At 38.7% G+C, this 19,103-nt stretch overlaps 1 protein-coding gene across 10 annotated transcripts in view; it reads left to right on the forward strand.

Annotated features, from left to right (window-relative positions):
• The first annotated feature begins 16,316 nt into the window (after positions 1-16,316).
• The window catches only part of FAM135A (family with sequence similarity 135 member A), a 136,486-nt gene continuing 133,699 nt past the window's right edge, over positions 16,317-19,103 (forward strand). For all 10 annotated transcript variants that reach the window (XR_014805028.1, XM_013992626.3, XM_084958701.1 and 7 more), the window contains exons 1-2: positions 16,317-16,586; positions 18,096-18,184. The gene's annotated coding sequence lies outside the window, so the exon portion shown is untranslated. The remainder of the gene's footprint in view (positions 16,587-18,095; positions 18,185-19,103) is intronic.

A 19,103-nucleotide genomic window follows, 5' to 3' on the forward strand; every position in this document is an offset into this window, starting at 1 on the left:
AGCAAAACAGTTCAATTTCAAACACATAGTTCTCCCAATATTTAAAGAAACTAACAGCAAGTTACCCTTCCAGAAATAATGAGCCTGAAAGACTAACATGTGATCAAAAAAGAGATGAAGAGAGAACAGGGATGAGAAAAGCGAGTTTATGGAGATTAGGAACAAATAGAAGACTAAAACAAAACTATTAAAGAAGTGAATTTCTCATTAGACTCAACAAGAAGTAAAAAAGATCTGGATAAACGTATAGTCAGCTACAAAGAGAACAAGGTTGAGAAAATTTTAAAATGGAAATGAAAAAGAACAAAAAGATAAAATTATAAGAAAGAAAATGGTAAATATAGACAACATATAAATAATCACTATTCTGGAAGAAAAGAGCACACGAAATGGGGGGGGGGTAGTAAAGTTATAATTGAGTAAATATTCCTGAAATGAAGATTCAGATCTACAGATTACAAAGACAGAGCTTAGCCCACACTCCAGAAAAATTGAGCATGACTGATTCATCAGAAATATCCCAGAAAATGGATTTGGGAAGGGAAGTTGTAGTAAGTTACACAGGCAAGAAATAAGGACCCACATGAAATAAATCAACTGAAATAAGAAAGAATGGAAGGAAATGAATTCAGGATATTTAGAATCCTGCAGGTTGGAAGGCAGCATGGTGTGGTTGTTAAAATGCCAGCTCTATAGTTAGATCCCAGCCCTACCCTTTATTACCCTTTGTCCTAGACAAATTATTTTACCTCTCGGTGCCTAAGCTTTCTTAACTTTAAAATGGTAACAGTGGAGTTCACGGGTGGTACAGGGGGTTAAGGATCCAGTGTGGTCATTGCTGTGGCACAGGTTCCCTGGCCCCTGAACTTTCATATGCCGTGGGTGCAGCCAAAAAAGTTAAAGCTAAAATAAAATAAATAAAATAAAATAAAATAGTAATAGCCACCCACTTAATACAATAATGCCAAAAATTGGATGAAATGGTACATTTCATCCTTTTAGAAAAATGCTTAGCGCTTTTAATTACTATTAAATTCTACAGAGCCTGGTAATTTTCTGAAGAGGAATATTCAGGAGGGGGAAGAGACAAAGATGCTTCCCAGGCTTCAGGTCTGGACAATCATAGTGGCACTCAGTATCAAGGAGAAGACAGAAGCAAAGATTATAAAAACGTCCCCAACTATGAAGGATTTATTTTAAACCCTTTATGATGGAGGCATCTTTGGATAGAGATGTCCTGTGGGCACCTGGGGCCCTCAGGAGAGCAGTCAGGGCTGGAGGCAGATGCAGACATGTTTAGTGTGAGCTTGAAGCCGGGGATGCAGATCTCCTTTGTGATGTACACAGGAGAGAAGGAAAGGGGTAAGAATTAGAACTGCTGAGCTTCCTCAGTTAGGGGCTGGGCAGAGGGCTAAGTTCTGTGACAAGGGACAAGTGGAAAATGAAGTCGAGGGGGATAGTAATGGAGGAAGCAAAGGCACTAGGGCTTTGGAGAGCCACGGTGGAGAGTAAGGATAAATGGTTACCCTCTGTCAAAAGGGGGACATTCCTCCCATGAAAGAGAAAGAAAACTATAAGTATGTGCATGGGAGCAGATAAGTTTGTAGATTGCAAACCTGAAGAGAGTTCCCATCTGGAGCTTCAATTTTGCCTATAAGGTAAGAGCAAGTCCACCTGTGGCCAAATACAGAAAATCTGTGCAAGAAGGAAGGCTAGAAACAGTTAACGAGGAGTTACGGCTCCATGGATTCATAACCCGATGTTGTCTGTGAGGATGCAGGTTGGATGAGGATGCGGGTTGGAACTCTGGCCTTGCTCAGTGGATTAAGGATCCAGCGTTGCCACAAGCTGCAGTGTAGATAGGAGATTCAGCTAGGATCTGGTGTTGCTACGGCTGTGGCATAGGCCTCAGCTGTGGCTCCAATTTGACCCCTAGCCCAGGAATTTCCATATGCCACAGGTCTGGCCATAAAAAAGAAAAAAAGAGAAAGAAACAGTTAATAATAGGAGTGCGGCCAGTGGCATCCTTTCGCAACTTTTTTTTAAAAAATAGCCTTATTGAGGGTCCAGCAGAAATTGAATGAAAAGTATGAACTCTAGTATTGCAAGTAAGAACATTTTTTGTCACAGTTTTTTTTCTTGGCAATTTTTCCAGGGTTCTGAATGTAGGAACAAATCCAGAGTGGAGAATTTAAGGTAAGACGTGGCATGCAAACTTTTTTACATGGCTACTTTTACCATAAAACAAAGTACACAATACAAATTTCATCCATTTTAAGATTTACCTGGCAGTGTAGTGTTGGCTTATGATAAAAAATACCTGTACCCTGCCTCACATCCCTATTGTCTACTGAAAAGATTTTAATCCTATAATAAAATCTCCCATAGCATACAATGGAAAGTATTTCCTAGCATTTTTTAAAACTAATGCAAAGGAAGTTTGAATATGCTGATTACCATGTAAGCTAGTTATTGGAAAAGGAAAGATTATTGTTTTCGTATCCTTTCTTTCAGCTGCTCTGAAAGATTCCATAACTGATTGTATAACATGCTATATAAAGTTCAAGGCTTAGTCACAGAAACATCAATCTCATACCTGAATTTTCATACTTAGTATAAACATCTTGAGTATTTTTATCCTCCACTTGAATGGTTTAAAACTCTCTCAGAAAGTGGAGTTCCCCTCATGGCACAGCAGAAACGAATCCGATAATAGGTTTGATCCCTGGCCTCGCTCAGTTGGTTAAGGATCTGGCATTTCTGTGGCTGTCATGTAGGCCGGCAGCTATAGCTTTGATTCAGCCCCTAGCCTGTGGACCTCCATATGCTGCGGCTGCGGCTCTAAAAAGCAAAAGCAAAACAAAAACCCAGAAAGCACACTACACAGAATGACAGACATCTTAGAATTAATTACTTTAAGTCAAAAAAGTTATTTTAAGTCATTTATGCAGATAAGTGCATATATGTTCACTTTCAGTGTTCAGTAGTTTGTTGTAAATTGTTTGTTGTAAATAGGAAACCTCTTCAATGATTATTTCAAAGATACAATTTATTAAATACTTTAAACATTATTCACAAAACAACATTAGGGCATAAAGTTGACAGTAAAGCTCCCTCATCAATAGAATAATTATGTTTCCTTTTTCCAAGGAGTCAGTTGTCAATACAAGAAAATCTGTTGAAGAAATGATTCAGTGAATAAGGGGCAAGACAATTTCTCAAAATAATGAATCAAACTGAAGCAAACAAAAGTGAGAATGAAGATTAGTGATAACAAATAGATGAACATCAGTAAAAAGTAAGGTGCATTTTATAAACAAACTTATAAGGCAAGTTCTGCAGAATACACAAACTCTTAACAAGGAGAGTGTAAAGAGCTGCAACTGGAAACCAGTTTTGAACACATGTCCGCTAACTTTGGAGGCAGCAGCAGGCCCTGCACCAATCGGAATCCAGAAACTGAATCCATTCCCACTTCTTCCTTTCTTTGACTTTCTATCTCAAAACAAAGTTGGGTCAATGAAAAAAGTGAAAGGCTGCGTGGGAAAAAGTTCATGGTAAGGCAACAGGTTGTTCTGTGTCTAAAAGAAGAAAAGGGAAATAGAAGTCTTCAAGTGAGATAGACTGTGAATGAAGATAATAAATTAGTTGGAAGTGATGGAGAAAGACACTTACTCCTTAACATCATGGTATTATTTGCGTGGCATATTATGACTTCCAGGAGCCTCTTGCTATAATCATCTGGCTTAGATGTGGGTGTAAATGATTTTCAGAATCATGTTCTAAGTGGATATCATGTTACAAAAAACCAGTGGCTGTCTAATAACATTTAGCATCTCCATTCATTATAGTAAGAGAAACCTCTGATTTGACTAACGTGAGATACAAAACATATTTTTTTTATTCTACAACCCATTCATCTTTACTGGTTAGATTTTCCTAATTACTAACACTTGTTTTTCTGAAACCTAGCATTCAATCCTTTGTCAGTTCCTTGCTACTATTATTTGAGTTTAAGAAAGTTGCAAGGCAGAACAATTTAGATTACAGTTACATTTGGAGATGAGAGTACTGAAAATCTTCTAATATATTTGAAAACCTGGAAAATGGTTGGTTCTTATTTGCTTTTATTACCTTATTTGATGCCTAGTCAACTAAGGTGGGCGCCTAAAACGCCCTATTTATTCTCATTTTCAATTATACATAGTATTTTAATAAATTATTGAGCCTCTTTTGTTCTAAGTTCTTGGATTTTTTCAAATAGCAATTCTCCAGTTTTCACTGTGTTATTTCCTGTTATGAGATGATTCAAAGCAGTTTGTTTTTTATTGTTTTCAAAGAGAGACAGGGTGGCCAGTTGTACTTGGGGATGTTTCACAATGCTAGTTCCTTCCTGTATACACAGATACACACGTACATGCACACAAGCTGGCCCTAGGTAAGATGTTGCCAAATCTTTAGTCTTCAAACCACCCTTTCTGACTCTTTTCCCCTCCTTTTGGAAAATAATCCTGCCCTTGAACTGTCCTTCATCCTGGATTCTCCTTTCTTACTTACAAAGAGCCTGGCACAGGTCACAGCCCCTCATGCTGCTGGGCACCAGGGGCATGCATGTTTCTGCAAGAATGCATCTACTGGGTAGCAAAGCAAAGAGAAGTGGATCTGCCCCTCAGTTGGCAGCCTCAATCCTTCTGGGACACCAGTGTTTCTCCTTCCTACAAGTTATATCCTGTCTGTAGACGGACTGGCCCAACAACAAGGTTGAAGTGAAACTTGCCCCAAAGGGTGTGTGTTGGAGCAGAGGGGTGTGGGGGAGGGGAGAGTTGAACTAGGAGAGTGGATTCTCAAAAAAGAGTTAAAATCCAGCCTATCAAAATCTTATATATACTCAGTCACATAGCTCCTCATGATTTTTTTTTTTTACTGACATTTTGTTCTAGAAGATAGAACTATTAGCATATTCTAGAAAAGAAAAATTTGACTTGAGTAAAATATCACTGAGAGATCTATGATTAAATGTTATTAACAAAAAGCTTATTTTGGATTTATCTCATATACTTAGGTTTAATATAATCTTAAATACATAGTTATTACATGAACATATTAAACAAACATAAAATAGTTGACTTGATGGTGTTGAAACAGAGGAACTCAAATATATTAGATTGTCCGTTCCTCATCTACATTTGGTTTTATGTATGAGTTTGTCACTCTATTCAGAATACAGTGATTTTTAATAATACCTGTGGAATTTTTTTTTTCTAGCTTGTAGGAATATTTATTGTGGAAGAGCCAAATAGCTTCTCTGGTTTCCTAATACTTCAGAACATCAGGGGAAGAACCAGAAAGATTGGTTCCAAATTTAAAATGTCACCCTGGTAATTCGGTATTCAACAACAAGTAACCACATGGAGTTACCAGTGATATTTTAAAATACATATTCTGGCTATATCTACAGGGATTTTTTTTTTCTTGGCAAAACCATAGTAACTATATCAAAGTGAGCTAACAGTCTTCATTCCAAAACGTTACTTCAAATAATTTCTGAACCATATGGCAAGAAATTTGATACAGATGACTAAATTTGCCATCATGTTTCATTATTTTTAGTAGTGAAACCAATGAGAGAGTTAGGCTTTAGGCACTAATTAATACCTTAGAAATATGAACTTACATGACACTATATAGAGATATCATCTAACTCTTAAAAAACAAAATAAAAAGCAAAGATGGGAGATGAAGAGAAGAAACAAATTGAGTGACACTGTGTGCCAGCCAGACTCTGGGCTAGATGCTTTACATACCTTAGGTCATTTAACACCAGGTTAGATAGGAAATTTTTTAAGTTGTGGAAGTTTTCTTTTTCTCAAGCAGCACTGCTCTCAAATCACATAATGCAGATACTATTTGCTCTGCCCTGTGTTTTTCTTGCACAAGATTTTCTCTTTTTTAAGCCCTAGTTCTTGAATCATCAGCTGCCTCAGGCTTGGAGTGGGGCAGTCTCAGAAGAATTGGGTACTTAGAATGTCAACTCACCTTTCAAAACATTTCTAGTGCAGGCCACTCCTTCAGCATCCCAGGTGCCTAGTGAGTCACGCTCCTCTCTTGAGCCAACTGAGCAAGATATCAAAGCCTCCTTTATCTGTCTGGGTGGATACAGAGTCATCAGGCTTAAATATGCCCTTTGCTAACAGACTTGACAGTTGGGTTTAGTTATTAACTTGGTGAGCCTCCACCCAGCTAACTATTGTAGGAAATAATTTGGTGAGCCAGGTGTTTTTATATTCATATTTCGGTAAGCTAGTAATCTTTCCTGAGCACTGTGGCTGAAGGCTGAATGTCCTAGAAGGTTTGCCTTTGCATCTCCGGGTCTACACAAGCTCCGTGGCTAACAGATGAGAGGGTACATTGTCAACAGAATTGTTTTTTTGTTTTCCTTTAAATGATATCACCTTGGTTGTTATAAAAGGTCAATAAGTATTTGTTCACTGTAGCTTTCATAAGGCTGTGATCTATAAATATTAAACATGGAGCAGCATCTTAACTTAGAGAGTGTGGAAGTGGGGGGCTGGAAGTGAGAGTCTATGATTAAGTGGGGCTGAAAACTGAGAAGTTCCTCCTCTGCCTGGAAGAAAAACAGCCCTGGGACCATCCGCCCTTCTTTCCACTCAGGGAAAAGACCAGAATCCCTAGTATGTTTTCTTGATAGCAGCCTGTGGTATGACAGTGCCAAGTGAGGCAACTCCAGTGACGCCCCTCCCTACAGCCAGGCTCACACTTGACTCAGAGGGGAGGCGGAGGGAGTCAGGCACACTCTTGACTCAGAGAAGAGGCCGGAGGGAGGGAGGAAGAAGAGGTTTGAGGAAGCTCAGCACGTTGGGCACCCACCCTTTGTCATAAGAGCAAATATAATCAGTGATCATCTGCTTTGGAGTTAGGGATCTCTTAATTCATAAAACACCATGAGCAGAACTTAACTTCCTACATGTAAGGACATAAGGGAAATTTAACCTTTTGTAGGAAAAAATTCTCCTGAAATCATATGAGTTAATTTTTTATTAAATACTTCCTGTGATGAACTAAGCAACTTCCATGTGTTTGCTTACCAACAAAGCTCACAACTCCAAAAACTGCCATTACCTCACCATTTTACAGATGAAAAAAACTTAGGACAGTAACTTCCCCAGCATTCCACAGCTGAGCCAAAATTTAAAGCAAAGTTTTTGTGGGTTTTTTTTTTCCCATAGGGCCACACCTGCAGCGTAAGGAAGTTCCCAGAATAGGGGTCGAATCCGAGCTGCAGCTGCCGGCCTACACCATAGCCACAGCAAAGTAGCATCCAAGCTGCATCTACGACTTACACCACAGCTCGTGACAACTCCAGACCCTTAACCCACTGAACGAGGTCAGGGGTAGAACCCACATCCTTATGGATACTAGTTAGGTTCATAACCGACTGAGCCACGACAGGAGCCCTCTGCCTTCATTTTTAAAAGCCAGAACTGTTGACATGTATATTATATTGTCTATATAACAAGCAATTAAATAAAACTGATGTGACTAGCATGTAGCCTGCATATCTAAGCTTACAATTGGTTTGTATTACATGTAGTAACTTAATTTGATATAAAAATTTTTTATCTTTTTTTAAAAATCACAAAATAATGATGCTTTCAAAATAAACATTCTACCACAATGAGAAGTACTTCTATCAAAACATGGGTAAAATTCATAATAGAGGCAGAATAAAGATTCATTTCAAACAAAAGCTTTACAAGACAAGCAAAAGCTAAAAGAACTCAGCACCACTGAACCAGCTGTGCAGCAAATGTTAAAGGAACTCATCTAGGTGAAAAAGAAAAGGCCACAACTAGAAACAAGAAAATTATGAAATGAAAAATTTCATCAGTAAAGGCAAACAAACAGTAAAGGTAGGAAATCACCCATATACAAAGTTAGCAGGGAGGTTAAAAGACAAAAGTAGTAAAATCATCTGTATTTACAATAAGCAGTTAAGGGATACCCAGAACTATGATACGTAAAATGTGATACCAAAAACAGTAGTCGTGAGGGGAGGAGAGTACAAATGTGGGGTTTTTAAAATGCATTTGAAATTAAGAGATTAGCAACTTGAAACAATCATGTTTATATATAGACTGAAATATGAAAACATCATAGTAACCACAAACTAAGCCACTGAAAGTCACAAAGCAAAACAAAACAAACAAACAAAAAAAGGATACAGATTTGACAAAGACGTGTTGTGAGGACTCAGGCATTCTTTATACTTCTCTCTATATTTGTATGTATATTTGAAATATTTTACATGGAAATATATTTATAAAAAGACAGGTTGCTACCTCTGCAGAACTTCTGACAATTTTCCTTACCTTGATGAAGCCCCAAGTAACCATGTGCCTGAGCTCACAGGCATTACCAAAAAGAAAAAGAAAATCTGTAAGGTAAAAGCCTATCTTAAGTAATTTTCTTTTGGCTGTACCCACGGCATGCAGAAGTTCCAGGGCCAGGGAGCGAACTTTCTCCAAAGCAGTGACCCAAGCCACAGCAGTGACAATGCCAGATCCTTAACTTTGAGCCATCAGGGAATTCTTTAAGTAATTTTTCTTCTGGGAAAATTTAAAAAGACTCTAGGGGTTATTATTTTAACAATAAATTCTTCTAAAATCCCATGTGATATACATGATAACATGAACTAAAAGTTGGTATTGAACTTGTATTAATATGAGAAAAAGTAGACTTCAGAGCCAAAAATATCAGCAAGGAAAATGAGGGTCATTTCTTAATAATAAAGGGATAAAGTCATTGTGAGAAACTAATGGTCCTAAACATATATGCACTTATTAAAAGAGCTTCAAAATGGATGAAGCAAAAGCTGATAAAACCACAAGCAGAAACAGCAAACTCACAATTACAATCAGAAATCAACACCCAATTCTCAATAACTGATAGAACAAGCAGATAGAAAACAAGTGAGACAAAGACTTGAACAATACTGTCAGTCAACTTGACATAAATAACATATCTAGTATGCCCCACACAATACTTGCATAATACACATTCTTTTCAGGTATATACAGAATATTTATGAAAATAGTTTATATTCTGGGACATTTAAAAATATCAATAAATTTCAAAGGACTCAAATCATATGAAGTATATTTTCTGACCACAATGGAATAAAATTATAAAAAATAAATAAATATCCTCAAACATTTTGAAACTAAATATCAAACTTTTCAATACCCCACAGATTAAAGATGGAATGAAACAGGAAATTAGAAAGTACTCTAAACAGAATGACAAAAAAACCAATACACCAAAATTTGTGGGATATAGTTAAGGCAGTATTTAGGGGGAAAAAAAATGTACTACTAAATACCCATATAGATAAGAAGTTCTCAGATCAACACTTTCAATTAAGAAACTAGAATAAGAACAATGAAACCCAAACAAAGTAGAAGAGAGGAAATGATAAAGATGAGAGTGGTAATGAATGAAATAGAAAACAATAGAGAAAAATCAATGAAAACAAAAGTTGATTCTCTGTAAAGTTTAATAAAAGTGACACTCCTCAAGCTGGAATGGTCAAGACATAGGGAAGACACAAATACAGTAACATCAAGAATGACAGGTGATATCACTAAAAGTTCTATACTTATTAAAAAACAGAATAAGGGAGTATTATGAAAAACTGTATGCCAATAATGAGATGAACAATTTTTCTTGAAAGACACAACCAAAGCTCACTCAAAAAAAAAAAAGCAATAACTTCAACTTTCTTAAATCTGTAAAAACAAAAATGAAGAAATTAAATTTGTCATTAATCACTTTTCTCACAAAGACAACTTCAGGCCCAGGTGGCTTTACTGGGGAATTCGCCTAACATTTAAGGAAGAAATAATATAAATTTTTACACAAAGTCATCCAGAAAATTGCCCAGGAAGAGCCATTTCACAACTTATTTTATGAGGTCAGCATTACCCTGGTACAAAAACAAGACAAAGACATTACAAGGAAATATACGTATGTATAGATAGACAAATATTCCTCATTGATTTCCTCAATTTGCCTCAAACAGGCAAATATTTTAAGGACAATTTTAGCAAACTGAGCTCAACAATGTATATAAAAAAACAATATATCATTCCAACTGGGGTTTATTACAGGAATGCAAGATCTGTTCAACATTTCAAATTGCTCAATATAATTCATACCATATTAGCAGATTAAGAAAAAAAAACTATATATTCATCTCAATAAATTCAAAAAAAGCAGTTGAAAAAATTCAAACTTCAATCCTGATAAAAATTTTCAGCAAACCAAAATAGAACATCTTCAGCCTGAAAAAGGATATCTACCAAAAAAATAAGCAACAAAAACAAACAAAAAACTTCTGGTAACACTATACCGCATGTGAAAGACTGGATATTTTTCCCCTAAGATTAAGAATCAGGCAAGGATGATTCCCATATTATTTTTATTTAACAATGTATAGGAAGTTCTGGCCAGTGCAATAAAATAAGAAAAATAAATAAAAGTCCTCCTGATTAAAAAGAAGTAAAACTGGGAGTTCCCTGGAGGGCTAGTGGATAGGAATTCAGCATTGTCACTGTTGTGACTCTGGTCAATGCTGTTGTGTGGGTTACTGGGCATGGGTAGGGAACGGGTCAGGATATAGGGATTATAAAGAGGCGGAAGGAAATCTTTCCTGGTCATAAATATATTATCTTGATTGTGGTGATGATTTTATAAGCATCAATGTATCAAATTGTACATGTTAAATAAGTGCAATTTTTTCTGTTGTATCTCAATGAACTATTTTTAAAACCTAAAAGTTTTGCTTAAAGCACTTGTAAAATTTTCATTTACAAATTTCAGTCTTGACTATATAGTATTTATATGAACATTTGAAACCACTAAAAAGTTAGTAGAAGTTATTTTTAAAGGAGTAACAATAAAATCCTCCGTCAGCTTCTAATTATTATATTCTATATGGTGATGAAGCAAGAAAAAAGAAAAGCAACTGCAAAGAACATTTTGCCTTAACTGTAAAAGCAAGTACAAAGGCATATGTTCTCTTCAAGGAGTTTCTACAAATAGAGTCACCCAAAAGCTAACTATTTACTCACCTCCCAGCTCACTTTAAGGTGTTTTTTTTTTTTTCCCCTGAATACATAGAAAAATAATGGTTTAAGTAACTTTTAAAAACACAATGGGAGTAATGAATGAAATTTGTATTTCTTAATCCAAAGAAGCTTTTCTTTTTTCATACCCAAGACAAATTTGGCAACTGTACACATTTCAAATACATCTAAGAATAAATAAATTTGGTAGCTTCTCCTGAAAAAAATAAAACATAATAACTGTAATATAGAAAAATGATTTTATCGTAGCTATTTTCCCTTTCTACTGTGTTCCCATTAATGTTCCCAATACAAAAACTAAGAAGTTGAAAGAAGAATTTTCTGCTGAAGATATTTTAAATATGTGAGGTTAATTTTGTATTCTCTATGGTATGCAAATTGACATAGGAGTTTCAAATTGCATGTGTTGTTTTTCAAGAGGAAATTAAATAGTAATTATGGATGCTTATTATAGGCTCAATTGATCTATTAATCTACCATTACTTCTCATTACTCCTGGCAGTGCCAGGAATAATCAGAAACGCATACCTCTTTTTTGTTGTTGGTAAAAGATCTTTGTAATAATTTCACAACATCCTCATGAAACAGTTTCTTATTATGATAACTACTTTACAGATCAGGAAGCTAGAAAAGAAAGTTATGCAAATATGTAAGGTCACAGATATTATAAAAATATTTTGAATTTTTGATGATGCACTCAATCTATAAAGTTGCTAATAGGACTGAGGTCTTGGGCTTAGGCAAATGGGAGGGGAAGAGGGTCATTAATAGACACCAGAAGGTTGAGAGGGAGATGGAGCTGCATGAGATAGGGAAAGGAGAGCAGAACAAGCCTGGGATGTGACGAGTAAGAGAAGCGGCAGGATATCTAAGTGACAAGTCTGATGCCAGACAGAAGCTATACGACTGAAGTTGGCTTCAGGATCAGGACTCAAGATAAAAATATGTGAGCCATTAGAAGAATGAGACAGTTGCCCTAATATGTTTGCTATCAGAGATTAAACGGCAACTAATATAAATATTATTTTTTTAAAAATCATGGTACATGTCAAGCATATGAAAAAGAATAATTTGGAAATCATTTCATTACTGTCACATGATACTAGATAATTATACTTCACAGGAATGATTCAATGGGATGGTGGTGGGAGGAACGTCTTCTGTCTGACAGATTCTCTCTGAATGATCCAAGCAGACACTCCATCTTTAGGAAATCCAGATAACCTGAGCTGCATGCAACCAAGAAGTCACTGTTTGCCCCTTTCATGCTGTACAGCAAAACTTGTTTGCATTGTAATCGATTCTGTAGCTTTCAGGGTTTTTTCTTTTTTTTTTTTCTGTGATATCATTATTACATACTATGGTATGTATATTTTAAAAACTATCATTTTACATAGATTCATTTTTTCTTTTAATACATTCACTAGGTTCAAACTCAGAAGAATATACAATAAAAAGTCTTCTTTCCCTCCCTCCCTAAAAGCTAGCCTCCAAGTTTCCCTCTCAAAAACAACCAATATTATCAGTTAAAAAAAAGAAGAAAGAAAACAAATTTTTCCCCCCAAAGAGTTTGCTGTTACAGGGAAGAAAAACTTGGTAATTGAGTTTTATACTATGCTTCCTCCAGAAAGACCATGGCTATTAAGTCATGAAATAACATTACAACATTAAGTTATGAAGTAATACATTTGTCCTTCTGGTTTGTAGTTGTTACAAACCCCTGAAGGAAGTCCTATCATGAAACTTTGTTTTGCCCCATCTCATATTTTTTAAGATTATATAATTTTTGAAAAACTTACCCTTGAGTACTGTTGCTACTCTCCCAAGTGGCTGCCAATGATTAAATCTGTATTTTTCAGAGACATGAGTGACTGCCCAGAAGGGGGTTTACTATGTTATTAACATTACAATACTCTGTTTATTAAATAGTAGTCCAATTATTATTCCTTTCCAGAGTAACATTCCTGGAAAAAGTTGTGGAATAATTTTGATTATATATATATTGGGGGGGGGCAGGGGAGGGAGGGGTACATGCGGCATATGGAAGTTCCCAGTCTAGGGGTGAAATCAGAGCTATAGCTGCTGGCCTACACCACAGCCACAGCAACGCGGGGTTCCAAGGTATGTCTGCAACCTACACTACAGCTCACGGCAATGCTGGGTCCTTAACCTGCTGGGCGAGGCCAGGGATCAAAGCTGCAACCTCATGGATATTAGTCGGGTTCCTTACTGCTGAGCTACAATGGGAACTCCTATTTTTATTTTAAAATGTTAAAGTTTATAGTGACCTACTTAAAGCAACAGAAATATTTTAAAAACCATAAATCCCAGGAAGGAAAAAGCAAGCTTATTTGTTTAGTGAACTAATGTCTAGCAATGGACAAATAGTTATTTTTCTATGAGGCTATTTCCAAATTTACAATACTCATTTCTTCTAATGTCTCAATTTTTAGCTGAGTCAATATTGTGCAACTGTGTAGGAGAGATAATCTGATCTTCAGTTTGAGAGCACTCCATTTAGAAGAGTTTAGTGAAGATTCATATATATTCTATGCCAAAGTTAAATTATGTAAACCAGAGACAATAAAACACAGGATGAAAGGATTCCAACTTTGCATCCTTTAAGCATCCATGACTTGGATAGAAAAATGGCACATCTAAGACTTAGTTTAAGCAGTAAGTGTGGAAAGTGTGACACGAAAGTTAATTAGGAGTTCCTGTTGTGGCTCAGTGGGTTAAGGACCAAACTAGTATCTGTGAGGATGCAGGTTAAATTCCTGGCCTCGCTCACTGGGTTAAGGATCTGCCGTTGCCACAAGCTTCAGTGTAGGTTGCAGATGTGGCTTGGATCTGGCATTGCTGTGACTGTGGTGTAGGCCAGCAGCTCGGATTCGACCCCTAGGCTGGGAACTTCCATATGCCACAGATTTGGCCCTAAAAAGCAAAAAAAAAAAGGTAATTAGCACCATAAAGGCTGACTCAAAACCTGGAAAGATAAATGGGAAGTAAATTTAGAGTAGAGTCATGAAATTTTTAAAATACTTTAGACACAAAATAATCTGATCCTCTGGTTACAAGAGAAAACTGAGACCTAGAGACTCTCCAGATTACCTAGTATACTGCAGATCTGGAACTCAAAACAGGTAACCTGACACCTAGATCAATGCCTTCTGCAGTCTGCATGTTGGGAGATATCATAATTTTTCTAATTTTTAAGAGATTATTTTATTCTCTTCTATTGATGGATCATTTCTAGGAAGTCTTATCTAAACCTCTAGGTTAGTTAGAAGGAGCTCCCCTTCTGGTCTCCCAAACAACCTTCTACCTATCTCAAATTTAACTCTCTGGTACAACTTATTGACATCTGAGGAATTGCCTTCCCCTACTAGATTGTAAACTCCCTGAGTTAGGACTGACTCTTAATGCTCAATGTATTCTAGCAACTACCACAGTGCTTGGCACACACTGAATAGGAAGTGAAAAATACTAGCTGGATTGATCTTTCCTTGAAATCCTTCAAAGGCTCACCATGATATGATCTTTGCCTGATTCTCTGGCTTCACAAATCCAAATTGTGGCATCAAATTGCTAAACCGTAGTTCTGTGCAAAAATCGGTTCCTCCTTGCATGGTTTTGTTCAAGTGATCCCTTTCCCTTCTATCCATCCTCTCTCCCCCCAAAACACATATATCCCATTGTATTAACTATCTGGAATCATTTTTTCCTGGAAATCCTTCTTGACTCATGACCTCTCCGAACCTAAATTAAACTCCTCTGAGCTCCAGTAATTCTCAGTGCTGCATATCTGTGCACTGAACACATCACATCATAAGGTAGTTATGCAAACACTCCACCCAAGTTGTTTTTATTCATGTTGGTATCCATCAAGATAAGTACAATGTCTGGCATGTAGATGATTCTTTTGAACCAGGTAATTTGAAATCATGTGATTTGAACAAAAAGAATGCATTAATAGGAAAGGAATATTGGCACAGGTGAATTTTAGGGAAGGCATAAATACGGAAACGTAAATAATTGAATATTTAGTATACTTTCCTAAAAAAGGTAGACCTAAACAAATAGAAAAAGGCTTTCAATTTTGAGGCTACAATCCAAACCACAATTCAAACCCTTATGTGAAAAGATTGTAAAATGCTATTTGGCTATTAAAAAAACAGAATGAGTTTAGGAACTGGGAAAACAAGCCAGTCATGCAAATGCTAATATGCTGATTATCAGAGGATAAGGGGGGCACTTACAACCATGTTAAAAATCAGAGGTTAAATTATAGTCACAATCCGTCCCACAAAATGGTCTAGGATACAAGGCATCAGTATCATTTCCAAATCAATGCACAGCTTTTTTTCTTCCACAATAGTTTATTGCGGTAAACTATACATGACATAAAATTTACGTTTTTTAACCACTTTTAAAAGTGCACTTCAGTGCCATTAAGTACATTCATATTGTTGTACAACCCTCAACAGTATTCACCCTCCTCAGTTGTAAAACACACGCCACAGCCGCAACTTCCTTCTTCTTTTCATTAACTTTGCTTTTGTAACATACTGAGCTTTGGGCACCACAAAGGGTTCAGAAATTGGGATGAGTGAAGTAGATCACTAAAGGATTATCCTTCATGGGCCCCGTTAACGGAATTCTAGAGCTAGAGTCACTTCGCCCTCCAGCCCTTTAGGGCAGCTATAGCCAAAGAGTAACCATAGCAACACCCACACCTCTCCAAGGACGCAGCAACCGAGTCCCAAACGATAGCTGCTCTTTCCCTTCCTCCTGCAAACTGAGCAGCGCAGGAGCCAGGCTCTTTATCCCGGATCGCAGGCTGGAGGTGAGAAACACAGCTGAACTCTCAGCATTTCTTCCCCGGTTCCTGAGCCTGGAGCGGAACCCGGTCAGGCTCCACACACTCGGAGCCCAGCCCTTCTGGGCGCTTCGCGCTGTTTATTGACGCAAACTTCCCGTTCTCGCGGGAACTTGGGAGCCGGGGGCCGAACAGGGCAGATAGAGCTCTGGAAATCTCAGCTGGAGCTCGGGGAGAGCGGGGGGCGGGGCGCAGGCCCGGAGGGGCGGGGCCTAGCTTGGAGAGGGGAGGGCACGGGCGAGAGGGAGGCGAGGGGAGGCTGGGGGGGGCGGGGCCGCGCGCTGGGGACCTGTGGCTCGCAGGTAGCGCCGCTGGCCCGGCTGCCGAACTGGGTGACTGCGCATGCTCGCTGGCCGCCTTGGCCCGATTGTCGGCTGGCGGTGACGAGCCGGCTCCTCCGCGGTGGCGGTTGCGGTGGCTGCGATGGCGATGTGAGGGGCCCGCGGCGGGATGGTGCTGACCCGGGCGGGGCCGCCTTCTTCCAGCGAGACCACGGGCTCCTCTGTCCGCCGGGCGGTAGAGGAGGCCGAACCAGGCGAGAGGTGAGTCCCTGACGCCCTCGCGTCCCCGGCTCCCGATCCCACGACCCCCAGTCTTCTTCCCGCGGGCCCAGTAGGAAGCGGCCTCCTGCGCCCGGTCTTCGCCGGCCGTTCTGGCCCTCACGCGGCCGCTCCGGGTGGGAGCCGGCGCCGAGCGCCGGGCCGCTGAAGGTCGGTGGGGACGGCGGTGTGGAGCGCTCTCCCTGTGCGGAGCAGCTGCTTTCCCCCTGCCCCCCAGCACCCCCGCGGCCCGAGCCCTTGCCCTCTGCCCCCGCGCCCCTGTTGCCGACCCCCTGCGCCCCTGCTCCCGGCCCTCACTCCTGCTCCCTAAGCTTCGCTTGCTGCGCGCGCTTTGCCCTATCCTCACGCTTGGCCCGCGTCCGTGGTTCCGCTCCTTCATCCCCAGTGGTCCCTCCGTGGGAGGCAGGGTGTTTTTTGCTCCCCTGGATTTCTTCTCTCTCACGGCGCATCTCTAGGTGGGCTCCTTTTCCACGCTCCTCCCCTCACCGACCGGGCTTCTTACTCTGCCACCTCTGTAATTTCTTCCTGGGCTCTTCTCATTTTTTCCTTTCCGGACTTCATCTTCGTTCTTGGATGTTAGTTACTGACTGTGCGCTTTGCTTTAGCATCGCTCTGCGCTAGAGTTCATTCTGTGTCCCCCTCACTCCTTGAATCCTTACCTCTCTTGGTACCCTCCGTCATCGCTTTACTTCTGGTGGCCTTCCGTCTTTTTCCATCCTGATCCATTTCTACTCTCTAATCTTGACCTTTTTTCTCTCTAAAACTGTTGTTGTTTTCCTTTTGCATGGGTCGAGCCTCTTAACTCCAGTACGTTTTACTTTTTGGTAAATCTCTGAAAAGTACTAGTGTCTTTTACTTTCTACCTAAACTAGGTATCTACTCAGTATACCTAGTTCAGTTTCCAGTTTAATAGTCTCTTCATTTTCTTTTTTCACTGACTAGACGTATCATCAAAAGAGTGACAGTAGCAATAACCTGTTACCCTTAGTGATCAAAGCTTTAATTTTTAAGAATTATGTTTACCTGACATGTCAACGGAAGCAACTTTGGGATATACTTGATGAAATCATAAAGGCTGACCTCCAAACATAAGGTTAAATTTTGGAGATTTTATTGTCCTCTAGGAATATGGTTGTCCAAGAACTAGTCTTAAATGAAATTTAACAATTTGAGATTTTATACAATTGCTTTTGCAATTGATTGCATCATTTTCTTGATGGTCTCTGTTCTCTGTAATAAATGCATGCAGTTTTTACTGACTTAAAGAATTAGTGTGCCTACTAAAGGAGAAATATGTGAGGACAGAAATATTCAGTTTTTGAATTGGGAAAAAAAGACTTTCCAAACAGTTGTGGAGGGTTTTTTCCTCCATTTCATTGTGATCAAGATTTGGCTTACCAAAAAACTCTCCATGTAAATAATGTCGTAGTATCTTATTTTAACGGCATTTGCTGAAGCATTTACTCTCAGTGAAGTTTGCCTTTTTTCCAGGGTCGAAGATCAACTGGATTATGCACTTCATTCTGGAATCTCAAAGCAGTCCACAAACAGTAAATTCTTCCTTACATTGTCTATGTCAGGTAGGAATTAAACTTTTCTGTTTCTGTTGTACAGAAGGGAAGCACCAAGACAATAAAAGTGTAGTTCCTTACTTGAAGTCATAGTAAAGGTAAAAGCAGAAGACACTGTTTAGGATCTGATGTCATGAAACCACACTTCTTTTGGAAGAACTCGCAGTTATCACATATGATAGGAGGTGATGAACTCCTCAGCTTTTAAGATTTTTAAAAAATGATTTTTCCAGAGTTCTGGTTGTGGCTCAGCAGTTAACGAATCTGACTAGCATCCATGAGGACACAGGTTCAATCCCTGGCCTTGCTTAGTGGGTTATGGATCCTGCGTTGCTGTGAGCTGTGGTGTAGGTCACAGACAAGGCTTGGATCTGATGTTGCTGTGGTGTAGGCCAGCAGCTACAGCTCCCATTTGACCCCTAGCCTGGGAACCTCATGTGCTGAGGGTGTGGCTCTAAAAGGCAAAAAAAAAAAAAAAAGAAAAAGAAAAAGATTTTTCCAATGCAAATAGAGATAACTGCTGCTTCTGAAGGAAGCCTTCCCATATTTCAAAGGCAAGTCTTTCTGTTTCTTGGTAACTATTCATTAAAAGTAAACGTGAAAATATTCTTGTGGGTATTTATAGTAAATCGATTTTGTGCTCTTAGAAATTAAAATAAAGACTCATGGTAGACAGCAGGCACAGGACTGTAAGTCAGAAAATCTAAACTATTATAACTCATGACATCAGTTTGTAGAAGTCACTTAACCTCTGTACCTCAGATATCTCTACCTATTATATGTAGAGACATTAAACACATAATTTATGTATACATAATACATATACCTATTATATGTATTATATGTGGGTAAAAAGGTGGCTACCACTAATCTTTCAAAAGCAAAGTAAGCCCTAATCATTTAAACATGCTTAAGGCCGCCACAGACA

This window comes from Sus scrofa, chromosome 1, assembly GCF_054392235.1.
Source record: "Sus scrofa isolate SSC_HxYL_T2T_F1_AM1 chromosome 1, Sscrofa_HxYL_maternal_Yorkshire_Landrace_v2.0, whole genome shotgun sequence".
In the NCBI taxonomy this organism is placed as follows: Eukaryota; Metazoa; Chordata; class Mammalia; order Artiodactyla; family Suidae; genus Sus; species Sus scrofa.